Source organism: Microcaecilia unicolor, chromosome 2 (assembly GCF_901765095.1).
Source record: "Microcaecilia unicolor chromosome 2, aMicUni1.1, whole genome shotgun sequence".
Classification (NCBI taxonomy): Eukaryota; Metazoa; Chordata; class Amphibia; order Gymnophiona; family Siphonopidae; genus Microcaecilia; species Microcaecilia unicolor.
This window is the reverse complement of record NC_044032.1, coordinates 173,143,096-173,160,052: the sequence shown is the minus strand read 5'-3', so window position 1 is coordinate 173,160,052 and position 16,957 is coordinate 173,143,096. Positions and strand designations below refer to the sequence as shown.

The following is a 16,957-nucleotide window of genomic DNA, read 5'->3' as shown; positions in this document are numbered from 1 at the left end:
CCAGCTTTAGAGACTTAATTTTCTAGCATATGATAAATAAAGTGTTAAACTGATTAATGATAAATTCATACATGGAATGGGACAAATCAGGGACTGAATCACTCTATTTGGCTCACTCGGTATATGGTGGCAATCCTAGGTCTGTGCCTGTGGAATGGTGAGTTAGGGGGTTGAGAACCTGATTACTTTGACATATTCTGTTCTTCCCTTTCATTGCTTAGATAATGCTGCATAGAGCATCAAGTTAAGATGAGTAGTATGTTCCTGGCATGCTAAAGGTCAGCTCATTATAGCTGCTGATGGCATTGGTTCTCAGATTCTGTTACAACCTGTTCTTTTTTTATGTTTTTTTTTATAGGACTCCAAACCTGCAACTCAATATGATTTTCTGTGAATCGCGTCCCTCTTTATTTTGTCTGGAGGAAGCCAGCAGTCTTTCTCAGAATGAAATAGGATTTATAAAGTGCCATGAAAGTTATATAGCACACACTGATTTGTCACTTCCAGTTCCATTCTACATTTCTAATACATGAGGAACTCGGGGGGGGGGGGGGGCAATTTTCAGCAGTACGTTATTCAGTTAAAGCTACATAACCAGCTGAGTCAATGGTGTCGAAGACTGAAGGTTAACGTTAACCAGATAACTATGCAGTGCAGTCAAAATTTAACTGATCAGTGGCTCCTAGATTTTAGAATAAATCAATAAGTCATTTATCCAATTAACTTCCCCAAAGTTAATTGGATAAATGGCTTTGAATATTGACCAAGGCTTTTTAACACCTTGGTTTAATTTTAGTATGTGGACACCTATCAAATTACTTGTCTAATTATTGCTTGTTTTTAACATATTTTTATTACTTGTTTTGGTGCCTTGACAGTGCCCACTGTTATTTGGATGGCTAATATGTTACCTCAGTTTGTTTATGTTTGTCTGATCTTAGGTTGGGGTTTCACTTGGACCCCTACTGAAGAAATGTGTTCCTATGGAAAGGCCATACTAAGCAGAATACAAAGTGGTACTATCTTTGGTCCAACCCAACCCCCTCCCCCTTGGGAAGATGCTGCAAAGACTGATTCCTAAATCCCCTAGTGACTGTGTGGGCATTTTCTCCACTGGACGTGAGTTAATTTTAGCTACAGCATAAGCTTTTCCTTCTTGTTAGCTATCTTTAAGTTAATTTTACAGAATATAAGTTAAAGACGACATTGCATTAGTTCGCATAAGATTAACCAAAGTGACTTCATATCAGCATTTCCCCTATAGAATTTTAGCTCTGGAAGAAAGCTTGTTCACCCCATCCTGTCCAAAGGAAGGGGAGCGATTCATCTAGATGCCTGCCAATCTGAGAAGCACAACAGCCTACAAGTTTATAGGAGACAAGGAGATTGCTGGAAAGTCCCATTGGGATTCTTAGAGTAGTTCGCCCCTGCGACAGTAATACACCAAGTAGAACAGAGAGTGGACGATTTTGCTACAGTGCCTGCTTAGGAAATTGCTGCCACAGTTTTGTCCTAGATCCATATTAGCAAAAGTCCCATGGAAGGCAATTCTGTAAGGAAGGCAACAACATTTAGCTGCCAAGAATACACATAAATGCCATTATTCCAACTATGCACTATTCTGTACAGTGGCTGGAGACCAGCATATCACACTTGTAAATCTGAATTCTTACCTATGTGGATGGTTGGAATTGCTGCTTGCTACCTTGTATGAATTTTGGAAACCTGTGAAGGAAATACATTGTTTTTTTAGATCTTCCCCCTAGGGTCCCCTGACACAGCCCAGCATTGAGCAAAACGTGGCTATGATTGGCTTTGCATTTGTGAAATCTTTCAACAATTTCCTTCAATAAATAGTTCACATTTTGATCCTATCTATGTGTGTGATTTGCTGTTCTCTCCAGCTTTTTGTGCTATTATATACAATAGCACCCAAATGTGGTGGCACGCACTTTAAAGGTGTGTACTGGACACATGGGTGCAACATTGGCAGGACACTTTTACACAAACTGCAGAATACTATCCATATAAGGCTAGATTCTGTATGTGGCGTCCAAAATGTAGGTGCGTTGGAATAACACATGTAGTCTTATTCTATAAACTGCATCTATAGTAAGACGTAGTTTATAGACTAGTGCATAGGCCGGGGGGAACACACACACATCTAGATGTGGCCATTTATGCCACTGAAAACCTGGTGTAAATGTCCATGCCTAAATATATGTATTTATTTATTTATTTATTTATTTATTTATTTATTACATTTGTATCCCACATTTTCCCACCTATTTGCAGGCTCAATGTAGCTTACATAGTACCGTAAAGGCGTTCGCCAATTCCGGTATGAACAAATACAGTAATGTTGTGGTAGAATAAGGTTCGTGTGTACAGACACATTAGGGAATCGTAGAGAGGAAGAGTTATTATATGTCCATTACAAGCTTTGGTTTCATTGTGTTGCAGGGTACAGGCATTTAAGTTGGGTCGGTAGGGTATGCCTTTTTGAACAGGTTAGTTTTTAATGATTTCCAGAAGTTTAGGTGATCATAAATTGTTTTAATGGCTTTTGGTAATGCGTTCCATAGTTGTGTGCTTATGTAGGAAAAGCTGGATGCATAGGTTGATTTGTATTTGAGTCCTTTGCAGCTTGGGTAGTGGAGATTTAGGTATGTTCATGTTGATCCTGTTGTGTTTCTGGTTTGCAGGTCATGTAGACATGTTCCCCCAAATTTTATAACACACGTAAATGTGATTAACACCCTGACAGGCCTACACTCCTCCCATGGCTGCACCTCCTTTTCAGCTATGCGCGTTGGAATTTACATGCGCCTCTTTTTAGAATACGCCTAAAAAGAAGCATACGTAAAATCCAATTATTGTCAATTAGTAATAATTGGTTGTTATCAGACAATTATCATCACTAATTGGCTTGTTACTCAATTGAGTAGAACGTATAAATTGGCCAGACACACAATTTAACATGCGCTACTTGCTGCGCCTTATATAGAATCCAGGGGATAATGGTTTGAATATTGACATTTCCCACTTTGCATGAATAATCACAACCCAGATAACAGCAATGAGTATAAGCCACATTGAGCCTGCAAATAGGTGGGAAAATGTAGGATACACATGCAATAAATAATAATAAATCGTTTAAATACCACAGCCAGTGTTTAAAAAAAAATGCCAACCATGGAGTTTAAATACTGGCCTGTGTATCTTTCAGAAATAAAAATCTAACTCATAAGATTAAAATAAATATGTTTGATTGCTACATCAAGAGATAAGAGGGGTACAGAAACTTTGTGCTGGGAGGTAGAGATGAATTGAAAGATAAATAGAATCCAAAGAGAGATAGAGATGTAGGAAAGAAAAAGTGGATACAAAGACTGGCAAAAATGAAGGGAAGGCCTGTACCTATATCTTACACTCAGTGCTGCGCCTGCTGTTATATGGGGATAACTGGGTTTGATCTAGCCTGACTTCTGATCATTAGGCCAAGGAAACTAAATTCACAGCTTTTGGAAGCTGGGAGGAGGGGAGGGTGGAGACAGTTTCAGCCTTTGCATAAGGGTGATGTGTAGTGATCAGACCCTGGGTTTTGCATTTCATGTTCCAAAATGAACAATGGTATGTGGACCCTGATGAGGACTGTCACTGGAATGGCTGGGATAGATGGAAGGGTCGGCTTTATAAAAATAAGGGAAACTACAAACAAAGGGTTATAGATATGTAGCTCACATGTAGAAGCTGGTTCCATTTGATATGGAAACCCAAAAGGAGCATAATGAATGTGGTAGGTTAAAAAAAAAAAGCCACAGGAATAAAAATAACTTATTTGGCAAGGGAAAGCAGACTAATGAGATTAAAACACAAATATAATGGAGATGAAAAAGACCAAGAACAAATAAGGAAGACAGAAACAAATAAAATACATCAGATGTGCAAAAAGGTTGAAAAATAGATTATTTTAATTTTGCTTAAGATTGCCTAGCTGGGCTGGGAAGGAAGAAGTGGGCTGCTGGATCTTTGCTAAAATTATTGGGCTCAGTTGATATTTAGTTCTTAAAGTCAAAGATTGCTCAGATTTTCTACCCCTTCCCCTCCCCCTCCCCCTAAATGCCACGTGTGTTAGCTTTTTACATTAAGATGTTGTGGCTGCTGCCTCTCTGAATTACAACAGCTTAAAGAAGAATTCTCCCTCCCCTCTCTCTCTGTCTCTCACATACACATGCGTGAATAGGACTGCCTATGTAGAAATGTAAAACTCAGAGGGTAGAACCCTATAAATAATACAGACATTTATATAACCAACTGTATCAAACACCATTTATATATATACACAATGTATTAATATCTTCCTTATGCTTACTATCTGGCGACAGACGGTCTCAGCATCTAGTTGGTTCTGTCCTCTGCTCTTCTTTACAAATCTTTAACTGGTGACAAAATAATGCTTAGTTATTTTTTCAGACTAGCCATGGCCTGTGTGACATGAATCATGACACAGAACTCATTGCTAATGAGCGAAGCTGTTTCTCAGATCTAACAAGCATGGGGGGGGGGGGGGGGGTGTCATTTACTAAGCCGCGGTAGCGTTTTTAGTTTGAGGTACAAATCAGCTGGCAGTAAATGCTGAGACGCCCATAGGAATATAATGGGTATCTCGGTGTTTACCGCCAGCTGATTTCTGCTGCAAGCTAAAAACGCTACAGTGGCTTAGTTAAAGATCCTCATAGTACCTAAAGCAATATCTGGAGCAAAGCTGAACTTTGCATCTCCAAATTCTGATGTTGCAAACTCATTAAGGTTGACTGTGTGGCTTAAGGTTTCTGTCTGTAGCCATTTCCCCAATGTGTGGGGGCTGAGGCTGATGCCTGGGCTGAGAACACACATTATTTTTGGTATCTGTGCCTATAAAATGAAAGTTTCTTCCAAAGTCTTCTCCCCCAATACATAGAACAGGTGTAAAGAATCCCTGGTGGCTGGTTGTATGATCAGTGCATAGTCTCTGGATAGACACACAAAAAAACTGAAGACGGATGGTAAGGATTTGAATACAAATACCCATTTGTTTGGATCTTGCCAAACATACACACATAAACAATGAGACATATAGTCCATACAAACAAAGTAAAGTACATATTCAAAGTATTTATATTCCTTAATCTCCTCTGCAGTGTGCTCTCTCCTGTGTCCTGTATGCCTTCGCTGGTGGATGGGTATTGGATGCTCTCTGAGGCTTGGTAAGTGTTTTTTTTTTGTTCACTTCAGGACTTTTAGCAGGTCCAGCCTCCTCCTTGTAGATAGGAATAGTCTGCTTTTACGGCTTCTGATATACTCTGGTTTCCAGTCTGTCACTTCTCCTTTCACACTCCTCACAAATTATGCTCTGTCAGGAAAGTCCCTTCTTAAGAAATTAATTAATTAATCATCACTTCTTAACAATTTCCCATCATGCTTAATCTCTCTGGACTAGGCAAGTAGGAAGTATCCAAGACATGGGTCCCACCTCCTATCACCCAGGCTTTAAGCATGTAGTAACACTTGCTTCTCAGGTCCAATTCTTTCCCCAGTTTGGATGTGGAATTCGTTGCAGCTTCTCTTTCTTGACTTCTTCTTGAGTTGAGGAAAAGGTTTCCTCAATGATCCTTCCTTTAAGGTACCTTGTGCTCCAGGGTTCAGTCCTTCTCCACTCAGAACAGGCCCCAATCCTGGCCTCTTCTTTCTCCTCACGTCTCCTCTTAACTTCTCATATAGAAGACTAAAGTCTTGATGTTCCCCAGTGCAGTAGACTCAACACTCTGCACTATATTTTTCCTCCTTACTGGATTTCACTGGGGGAGGAAGACAAAGGCGCCTCCCTAGATTCCGTGTTTTTTTGCTTCCCTCTAGTTTCTACTGGGCTACTTGCCCAAGATAGATTTCCTTGGTTTGACTGGCATAAATACAATAAATGAGGTAAACTTGAAAACAGCACATAGAAACCTAATAATAGAACTACCGTGAAACAGTGCGTTGCAGTGGCGGCCCTACCATTAGGCTACTTGAAGCGGGGGCCTCAGGTTGCACTGTTCCTGGAGCGGCATTTCCCTCTTCCTTCCTTCACCCCCTTCCCAGAGTTTACATTTTTTTTCCATGTTCCAAAAGGTGGTGGCAGCAGCGATTCCCATGCACTGCCCTGCTGCCGGCACCGGCCTCTTCTCTTTACTGTGGCCCGCCTCTCTGATATAACTTCCTGTTTCCTCAGAGATGGGCAGCAGTAGAGAAGAGGATGGTGCCGGTGGCAGGGCAGCGTATGGGAACTGCTGCCGCTGCTGCATTTTGAAAAATGAGAAAAGAAGGTAAACGTGGGGAAGGGGGTGGAGGAAGGAAGGGGGAGATGCCAAACTGTGGCCTGGGGGGGGGGGGGCAGCATCTCATCCCTGCCTCAGCTGGCGTCTTGCCTTGGGCTGCCCCTGGTTATGTGCATATCTCTGACATTTAGGTGCAAGCATTTATACCAGTTCTATGGGTAGCATAAGAGCATGCCTAACTTTTATGCACGGTTAGGCTAGAATTCTATAATGGAAAATAGATGCCTATGTTCCTGCCAGGCACCCTTTATTTAGATTTTGCTCACACATTTTTCAGTAGTAGCTCAAGGTGAGTTCATTCAGGTACACTAGATATTTTTCTGTCCCAGGAGGGCTCACAATTTAAGTTTGTACCTGAGGTAATGAAAGGTTAAGTGACTTGCCCAAGATCACAAGGAGCAGCAGTGGGATTTGAACTGGTCACCTCTGGATTGCAAGAGTGGTGCTCTAACCACTAGGCCACTCCATGCCTTTCTGTTCCTAGTTGTAGTTACCTTGTTATAGAATTACGCTGACAGTGGGTTCCTTCCCACATGATTATCAGTTTATTTATTTAAAATATTTATTAGTTGCTATCTCCACAATTCAAGTCAGAGTACAGAGAAACATGCATTGAAATAACTAAAAAGCAAAGAAGAAAAATAACATGTATCTGCAAAACTTTATGCAGTAACCCACGGCCGGTTAAGTTCTGAATATTGACTTAACTGGCTATGGGTTAGCCGGCTTCGCAAAAGCCAGATATTAAATGCTGAAGTCCAGACATGGCCCGGCATTGAATATCTAGGAATAATGCTCGCAGTGGTCAGCAAAACGCTCGCTGCCACCAGATGAATATTAACCCCCAAGGTTTGTTTGGCTCTTAACTTAAGCCACAGTTTTTGGCAACCAGAGGGACTTCTTTTCTAAAACTTCCATGTAAATGTTTTGTAAAGACTGAAGCTCAGAATTTTTGCGTTTTTGGACCCTGAACAGTATAAGAATTTTATGGAAGTGCAGAAACCTCCTGCTCCTTCCTCTAATTTGAACTGAAAAGACTGCTTGATAGGAATGTTGACATATTAGTTGAAGTTTCTTTAATTTTCCTTAATCTAGTTAAAAATCTCCAGCTTAACTAGTATTCTTTGTCTTCCTCTCCCTCAACCTTTAGGTTTTCTTATTTGGTCTCATTTAGGGACCCTTTTACCAAACGGTGGTAAAAGAGGCCCCTGCAGTGGTGTTGATGCTCCAGTTTGCTTCATGCTGAGGCCTCCTTTTACCGCCACCAGTAAAAGGCTTTAAAAAAAAAAAAAGGAAATGGCCGGGTGGTAAGTTAAACACTTGCAGCACGGCCATTTCTTAGGGGAGCCCAGCTGTAACCGGACAGTGTGTGGCACTGCCCAATTACTGCCGGGCACACCCCCAGTGCTAGAAAATACAAAAATATTTTCTAGTGCCCAGAATGACACACAGTGGAAGTTAGAACTACTTCAGGACGCCCCCAGGTGGTGCTGTAGAAATAAAGTTCTGTTATACTAATATAGAGACCCTAAAGTTCTGCTCAGAAGTATCCCACCTGGATATACCCAAGTTGCATAAAATTATGTGTGTTCTTGTCATCGTGTATTTTAATGTAGGAAATAGTTTTATAAGTAGCATTTTACACACGTAAAACATTTCTGTGTAAAAATACCTTCAAAATTTTACCTCCAGTTATCCCAGATAGCAGTGTGATTTCCTACCTCAGAAAATCTTCTTGCAGAAGGTTAGAACTTAGGATTGGAGTCTCTGGATTTACAGGAGAGAGTCCTGAAGGTCGTCAACAAGTACAAAAGAACAGAAGAGAAAGAAGAACAGGGCTTGAGAAGAAAAATTTCTAGTTGTTTGGAGTCTGTGTTCTACACATCCCCAAGATGTATAGGTAGCCAGCAAAGAGAAATTTGGGGAGTTCTCTACACAGACAGGTGTTAAGAGTTTGGGGGATGGGGGTTCTGAAGAGTGTTTTGCAGGTTCCAGAGGTTGGAGCGTCTGGAGGTGATGCCATTCAAAAAGGAGTGGAGGCCTCTCTATATGAATAGGCATGTTCTATATTAAATAGAGCAGGAGGTGTCCTCATCTTCTTAGATGAAAGAGCTGATAAAGAGACTGGAGTTTCAGAAGAATGAGCTAACCATTCCTATGAAGTGAAAAGATTTTTATCTGTTTTTTTAGTTATCACTTTACTATTTTATCCTACCAAAACCAGGGCTAGATTGCAACTTAATTTGGGTGAGTGAAGAGTGACTGCTGAAAACACAAAGAGGGGAAGTTATTAATGAGGGCTACCATTAGGACATGTTATTTTATTGTTAAGCCCAGTTATTGCCCCGTTGCTCTCCTGGGATGTCTGTTTGGTCAGTCTACTAAGAATGTTGGCTCCTCCTACATCTCAATCGCTTGATTCTGTGCATTTTGCACTTGGATTTTTTTTCCGAAATTGGGCCAAAAAGATAAACGCACAGAACACAAAAACATCTAGCTTGTAGCCATTTTTGGAAAAAAAAGTCATTTTGCTGTTTCGAAAATGGCTTTGCTATTTGGATTCTGAACGTTTTGAGCAAAATGTCCAAAGTCGGACTTAGACATCATATCAAAAATGCCTCTCTGGGTCTCATTTCATAAAATGGGACCTGTGCTAAAATAGCACAAGTTAGTGGTAAAATAACCCATCTTAGTGGTAGTCCGCATTGATAACTTTCCCCCAAAGTGTCCTCTTATCATAGGGCCCTAGATTTGAAAGAATCCTCCCCCATTCTACACAATCCCTGCAGGTTAGAAGTCTTCCCCTTCACTTAAATGGCCCTCTGGATACAGAAATAAAAGATGATTCCAGGGAGGCCTCACAGTATGTTTCACAACACTTCTTTAAAACTACATTTTGGAACCCCCCCCCCCCCCCCACCACCCATATTGAATGATTTCTACATCTACAATCATATTTTATCAATGCATAATTCTTATTTATTTATTTTCACAGTTTATATACTGCACTATCCAATGTGCTAGGCCATTTCTTAGATTGCTATGTAATACAGTGGTATGTTCTGCATTTGGTTACTTTGGATACTGGCATAGGCGCCCCGTATAAGAGGCTTGGGGAGCCTAAGAGGCATATTTTCAAAGCACTTTGGGAGGCTAAGTTCCATAGGTTTCTATGGAACTTTGGGAGGCTAAGTGCTTTGAAAATATGCCTCTAAGCCTCCCCAGCCCGCCATTGCCCCGCCCCGCCGCACCTTTAAATATTATAGTTTTGCTGGAGTCACGGGCAGCCGGCGTTGAAGACATAGGCAGGCTTACGCCGGTTCCAACAGCCTTCCCTTCCCTTGTTGCAAGTCGGATGATGGCTCCGCCCTCTTCTGACGTATTTCCTGTTTCTACGAGGGCGGAGCCATCATCCGACTTGCAACGAGAGAAGGGAAGGCTGCTGGAACCGGCGTAAGCCTGCCGATGTCTTCAATGCCGGCTGCCCCCGACTCCAGCAAAACTATAATATTTAAAGGTACGGTGGGGGGGCGGAAGGAAACTGGGCAGACGGGAGAGGAGAGGAGGGTTGCTGCACATGGTGGAAGAAGGGGAGAGGAGGGTTGCTGGATGGAGGGAAGGGGAGAGGAGGGTTGCTGGACATGGAGGGGGAGGGAGGAGTGAGATGAGATAACAGAAAAGGAAGAGAGTAGAAAAACTGCACATGGATGAAGAAAATAGGCAAAAGCTGGATCCACTGGACAGTCAAGTTTGCGGAGGACCCAGCTTTTACTTATGGATGTAGGACAAGAAATGAAGAAGAAAGGCGGAAAGTAAACAAATAAATGGAAAGGAAGCCCTGGAAACGGAGTTAAGAGGACAGATAGCAGCAGAATCGGATACTGGGCCAGCACAATCAGAAAAACAAAGTCACCAGACAACAAAGGTAGAAAAGATCATTTTATTTTCATTATAGTGTTTGGAATATGTCCACTTTGAGAATTAGGTGTTCAACATTAAAAGTTGATTTCTTATTTATGACATTTTATCCCACATTAAACATGAATTAGGATGTTTTGTGGCTCTACATGAGAATTGTGATATTATGATCCCTTGTTTCAATATTGTTGACGGTCTGCATTTTCCGTATGGGTGGTATATTGGTGTATTAGGTTCTGCCCAGTGTAATATTTATGGTACAGTAAGGTTCAGAGTGTGTTTTTGCACAAAGTTGTGCATAGTGTTTTGCAGTTGAGCGATTGTGGTTAGTATATGCTTTGAGCAACCACTTTATTCTTTGACATATGATACATAGCTAATATCTAAATTTAATAAAAGGTATTAATTGTGACATTTATTTATTTTTTTTTCTGTGTGTGATCAGACAATTATGGATTTAAGCCCCACCCCTGGCCCCACCCCTAACCCCGCCCCCTTTAGCCTCCCCAAACAGTTGGGCCACCGACCGCCTATGGATACTGGGCTAACGCACCAAGTTCCCTTACTGCATGTCCATACGTTCTGCTGTTAATATTATCTCAGGCTCATTGCTGAGGTACTTTTTTCCTGTTTACACTTTATAACTACGTGCTTTGCATTCTAGTCTCTAGTACAACTTATTTTGGTTAAGATCTGGAAATAACTAGATGCAGATTCATTATAATCCTTCTGCCAGGATTGAATTTCTTTCAGATTATACTACCTAATTTAACTTCAGCAGTGCAGAATATATAGTGTTACACTTGACGCTGGGTTTGTTTATAGAATATTGCTGGGAAGGGAACTGGCTGAATGAACATCCCCACAGTTACTCAGACTGGCCTCTGTTCTGTGAAATTCGGAAGTGAACAAAAATTGCATCCTCTTTAAATTTCTGAAGCATAGAGTTGAACATCCTCTCAGTAGACTGAATACTTTTGCTTGCAGCACGAAGTAAGTTCCTATAGGCTGAATCAACCCTTTACATTGGCTGATGACTTTTGCAGGCTTGAGGCCATCATTTGTCAAATCTAGCATTCTGGGTATTAACACCTATTTATTATGGCCTTTTTTTCTATAAAGTCTATTTTCCTGTCGATCAGTTGTGTCTTTATGTTTCTTGGGATTATTCATGTAGACACACCTACAGGAAGGCTCTATATGGACTCAGAAGCTCATGTATTGTTCTGAGTCCCATCCAGATTTTGCTCCCCTCCTCCCCCCTCCCAAGTCCCATTCAGCTTCTTCTCCTCTTCCTCTCACTTGAGTCCCAGCCAGCTTCTGCTCTCCTTCCCCCTCCCCCACTTGAGTCCCAGCCAGTTAATGCTTTCCTTCTACCCTTATGTCTTCTTGTCCCATCTCCTGCTGTCCTTCCCCAAGGTTTAGCATATCTTCTCCTGTCCTCCCCCATGGTCTAGCATCTCTCCTTCTCCCCTTCTGTGATCCAGCATCTGAACCTTTATCTTCCCTCTCTCCCCCTCCCCTCTGGGTCCAGGTCCAACATCTCTTTCTTTCTTTCTTTCTTTCTTTCTTTCTTTCTTTCTTTCTTCTTTCTTTCTTTCTTTCTTTCTTTCTTTCTTTCTCTTTCCTCCATTCTCTCCACCCTGGGTCCAATCACTGTCCCCTCTAAGCTGAGCAGCAGTCCTCCACCTAGAGTCCTGCCAGTAGGGGGTGCTGTTTCACTATCACATTTTCAAAAGTAAGGGACAGGCAAGCTCTTCAGGACTCCAGGGAACATGCCTATCTCTAGCCATTGAAAACACAATATTGAATCACTGCCCCCCCCCCCCCCCCCCACTGGAAGTAATGCAGTTGGAGGATTCCCACTCAGCTTAGAGGGAGCAGTGGATCCAACATCTCTCCCTCTCTCTTCCCCACCTCCCTCTCATTGTCCAGTATTTCTCTCCCTCCCTCTGACCCTGAGTTCAACATATCTCTCTCAGCCTGCACCCCCCCCCCCAAACTAAATTTTTCCCTTTAGAGGTCACCAGCAGTGGTAGTATGTCATGTAGGCTGTCTGTAGCCTGCCTTGGTGCCTTCCATCCGCTGTGTCCAACCCACACAGAAAAAAAAACTAGAAACCAGAACGGGGTGGGGGGAAGAGGTAACAGTCGTCAGGAGCACATGGTGCGGACTGAGGTATCTTTGAAGCATACCATCAAAATAGGGAAATTAGGGCATCCCAATAGAGAGGTTGCAACAGAGACAAAACAAATCCAGAAGACTTTAAGAGGAGAACAGAGTAAAGGTTACAAATTATCCCTACTTCTAAGCAGCTTGTAAATACAAACAAAAAATACAATCTAAAATAGAAACCAAAAAATAAGATGGGAGAGTTAGAGTATATAGCACAAAATAAAGAGGTAGATATAATAGGCATCTCAGAGACCTGGTGGAAGGAGGACAACCAATGGGAGACTAGCAGGCTTATTTTCGAAAGAGAAGGATGCCCATCTTTCGACACAAATTGCAAGATGGGCATCCTCACAGGGTCGCCCAAATTGGTATAATCGAAAACTGATTTTGGGCGTCCCCAACTGCTTTCCGTCACGAGGACGGCCAAAGTTCCTGGGGGCATGTCGGAGGCGTAGCAAAGGCGGGACTTGGGCGAGGCTAACACATGGGTGTCGACCCATAATGGAAAAAAAAAGGGCGTCCCTGATGAACACTTGGACGACTTTACCTGGTCCTTATTTTCTTATGACCAAGCCACAAAAAGGTGACCTCCCCTTACTCCCCCAGTGGTCACTAACCCCCTCCCAAACTAAAAAAAAAATGTTAAAAATATTTTTTACCAGCCTCAAATATCATACCCAGCTCCATGACAGCAGTATGCAGGTCTCTGGAGCAGTTTTAGCGGGTGCAGTGCACTTCAGGCAGGCGGACCCAGGCCCACCCCCCCACCCCACCTGTTACACTTGTGGTGGTAAATGTGAGCCCTTCAAAACCCATCAGAAACCCACTGTACCCACATCTAGGTGCCCCCCTTCACCTATAAGGGCTATGGTAGTGGTATACAGTTGTGGGTAGTGGGTTTTGCGGGGGGTTGGGGGCTCAGCACACAAGGTAAGGGAGCTATACACCTGGGAGCAATTTATGAAGTCCACTGCAGTGCCCCCTAGGGTGCCCGGTTGGTGTCCTGGCATGTCAGGGGGACCAGTGCACTAGGAATGCTGGCTCCTCCCACGACCAAAGGGCTTGCATTTGGTCGTTTCTGAGATGGGCGTCCTTAGTTTCCATTATCGCCAAAAATCAGAAACAACCAAGTCTAGGGACGACCATCTCTAGGGACAACCTAAATGTCAAGATTTGGGCGTCCCCAACCATATTATCGAAACGAAATATGGACGCCCCTCTTATTTCAATAATACAGGTTTCCCTGCCCCTTCGGCGGGATGTCCTGCGAGGACGTCCTCAGGAAATCTTGGGCGCCCCTTTCGATTATGCCCATCCTTGTTTCCAGATACAAATTGTATCATAATGATAGGGGTGGATCAAATTGGAGGGGGATGGCACTATACGTTGATGAGGGAATTTGGTTATACAAGATAAAAATTTAGCAGAAAACAGATTGCAGCATGGAATATTTATGGATAGAAATTCCATGTGTGAAAGGAAAGAGAACACTGGTAGGACTTTACTACCATCCACCAGGCCAGAATGAACAGAACATTTGGCAACAGTATAATAATGGGTGATTTCAATTACCACTGTATAACATATACACTAATCAAAAAGGAGAAAGCTGTGTAGCAGGGGCATAGCCAGACTTCGGCGGGAGAGAGGTCCAGAGGCCGAGGTGAGGGTTTAGCCCCCCCCCGGCGCCGCCAACCCCTCCACCATTGCTGAACCCCCCCCCCCCCCGCCACCAACTTTGACCGCCCCCCCTGCTGACGACCTTCTCGACACCCCCTCCCGCCGCCAACCCACCATCGCCTACCTTTGCTGGCGGGGGACCCCCAACCCCCGCCAGCCAAGCCGAGGTCCTCTTCTTCCCAATCCCGCGCAAGGCTTCGTTCTAGTCTGACGTCCTGCACGATGTACATGCAGGATGTCAGACTCACAGAAACAGAACGAAGCCTTGCAAGCCTTCGTTCTGTTTCTGTGAGTCTGATGTCCACATCAGACTAGAAAGAAGCCTTGCGCAGGATTGGGAAGAAGAGGACCTCGGCTCGGCTGGCGAAAGTTGGGGTCCCCCACCAGCAAAGGTAGGCAACGGCGGGTTGGCAGCGGAAGGGGGGTCGGCAAGGTCGCCAGCAGGGGGGTCCAGGGGCAAATCTACGGAGGCCCAGGCCCCCGTGGCCCCATACTGGCTACACTACTGCTGTGTATGAATCAGCAAAACAAACAATGAGTAAACTGTCTCTGTCCCCTGTGACAATATGTCTCAAAAAGAAAAAAAAAATTGAGAAAAAAAGACCTCAGAATAGCAATGTTCTTAATTTCCCTCCTGCAGAATTTGCCCAAGTACTGGTAAAAAAAATACCCTCCATACTCATAGGGGCCCTTTTACTAAGCCACAGTAGGCACTAGTTCATGCCTATCACACATGGCAAAATGCACTGCCGTGGGACGCACTGAGGTGTTCCATGGTAGGGTGGGTGCCCATCAGCATGCGCTAATCCTGTGCTGAAAAATACTTTTGTATTTTTCAGCGTGGGAGACGTGACTATGGGAAGAGAGTAGGTATGCCCTGTGCTAATCAGATAGTGCAGGCACATTACCGTGTGCTGCCCAATTACCATGGGGTTAGCGCAGGAGCCTATAGCACCTACAAAATAGGTATCAGTAAGCGTAGCTATTTTACCACCATGCTAAAAGTGCGCAGCATGTGGGAAACCCACGCACTAACAACAGTGCCAGACACCTTTTAGTGTAGCTTAGTAAGAAGGCCCCTTAATCTTTCTCAATATTAGCAATCAGGCACAGTTAGCAATAAATATGCTTAAAATTCAAATGTGCAGTGTGCAGCATTAAATATGACTGAATAACCATTTAATCTGAGAGGAAAATACCCTCATGAAGTCACAGTCTCATACATTATACACTGCTATATTTTCAAATGCAACAGCTTGTATACTCATCAATGTCCAAATGTATTCTTGCAGAATAATACAGCGGAATTCTCAATGACAGGGTCACACAATATTCCCCAACAGAGGCCCTGTTTCACATGTAAGCTGCTTCAGTGGAAAATCACTCACTTAAAATGGCCGTGCTTCAGTCTTTCCAGGAGAGGATGTAAGAGATGTGCCAGAAATGGTATTCAAAGATGATGATACGGAGAAACTGAAATTATTCATGTATTGCATGAGTCACTAAGCTATTGTACTGAGTTAATATTCATCTGAGATTTTTGTTCGTTTAGAAGACCACACAAACTGCTAATCCAATCTATCAACTGAAACTGCTATTTTTTTATTTGGAAACTACTTATTGCTTAAAACTGTGTGTGAACTCAGATGTCTCTCACATTTGTTCATCCTCTACATTATGCTAATAACTATCTGCTGTAACCACATGTACTTGTTGCTTTGTCCTTTCTCTACTAAATACAATGGAACTGGCAGCAATTCATATAATTAGTAGGTAATATCTAACAGATCATTCTTGGATCATGACTTCGGTTTCTGTGAAGTATAATGAGTGACTCAATTTTTCTTATTACAGGTACTGGATTAGTTCCTGAAGAACTTTAGTTCTCAATAACATTTGTTTACATTTATCAGAAGTAAAAAAAAATCATATTGTGTTAAATGTTTCACAGAGTACTGATAGAATTAAAAAAATGAACTTGCAGAACTATACTTAGTAGCATGTAATTTATCTTTAAAATCAAGCATGGTACTGGAAGATTGGAAGGTGGCCAATGTAGCACTGATTTTTGAAAAAGGTTCCAGAGGTGATCCAGGAAATTATAGACCGATGAACCTGATGTCGGTGCCGGGCAAAATGGTAGAGACTATTATAAAGAACAAAATTACAGAGCATATTCAAAAGCATGCATTAATGAGATAAAACCAACATGGATTTAGTGAAGAGAAATCTTGTCTCAACAATCTACTACATTTCTTTGAAGGGGTGAAAAAATATGTGGATAAAGGTGAGCCGGTTGATATTGTGTATATGAATCACCACCCATCTCTCCTCTCCTCCCCTCCTTCCCCTTCCACTCCAGCATTTCCACCTCTCCTCTCCTCTCCCCATTCCACACTAGCATTGCCACCAGAAGTGGAGCCAGGTTGATGGCGCGGGGGTAGCGAAAGCGGCACGAGAGCAGACTTCCGCTGACGCACATTTACAATGCAACACGTTGAGAAAAAATAGGCGCCGGCAGAATGGGGGAGCAGTCGCTCCCCTGGCGCCCCCTAGCTATGCCACTGATTGCCACCTGTTGCCACCCTCCTCTCAAACCTTTTTTTGCAGCTTTCCATTTGATCTGTGTCTCAATGTCAACATTAAAAATAAAGCATTAAAAATAAAAGTGGCATGGCGTGGGATCTGGCAGAGATATCTAGTGTGCATTAGCAAAGGCTCTGCATTTTTTTAAATGCTGACACTGATCAAAGAGGAAGTCACCAAAGAAAGTTTGAAAAGAAGGGGCAGACGGGGGGGGGGGGGGGGGGGGGGGGTGAGAGAAG

The 16,957-nt window shown here is 42.9% G+C and overlaps 1 long non-coding RNA gene across 1 annotated transcript; it reads left to right on the top strand.

Annotated features, from left to right (window-relative positions):
* The first annotated feature begins 974 nt into the window (after window positions 1–974).
* Window positions 975–15,982, top strand: LOC115462318. Its single transcript, XR_003940813.1, has 3 exons — window positions 975–1,119; window positions 5,184–5,249; window positions 15,425–15,982. It is a non-coding gene; the product is annotated as an uncharacterized LOC115462318 (long non-coding RNA).
* The last annotated feature ends 975 nt before the right edge of the window (window positions 15,983–16,957 follow it).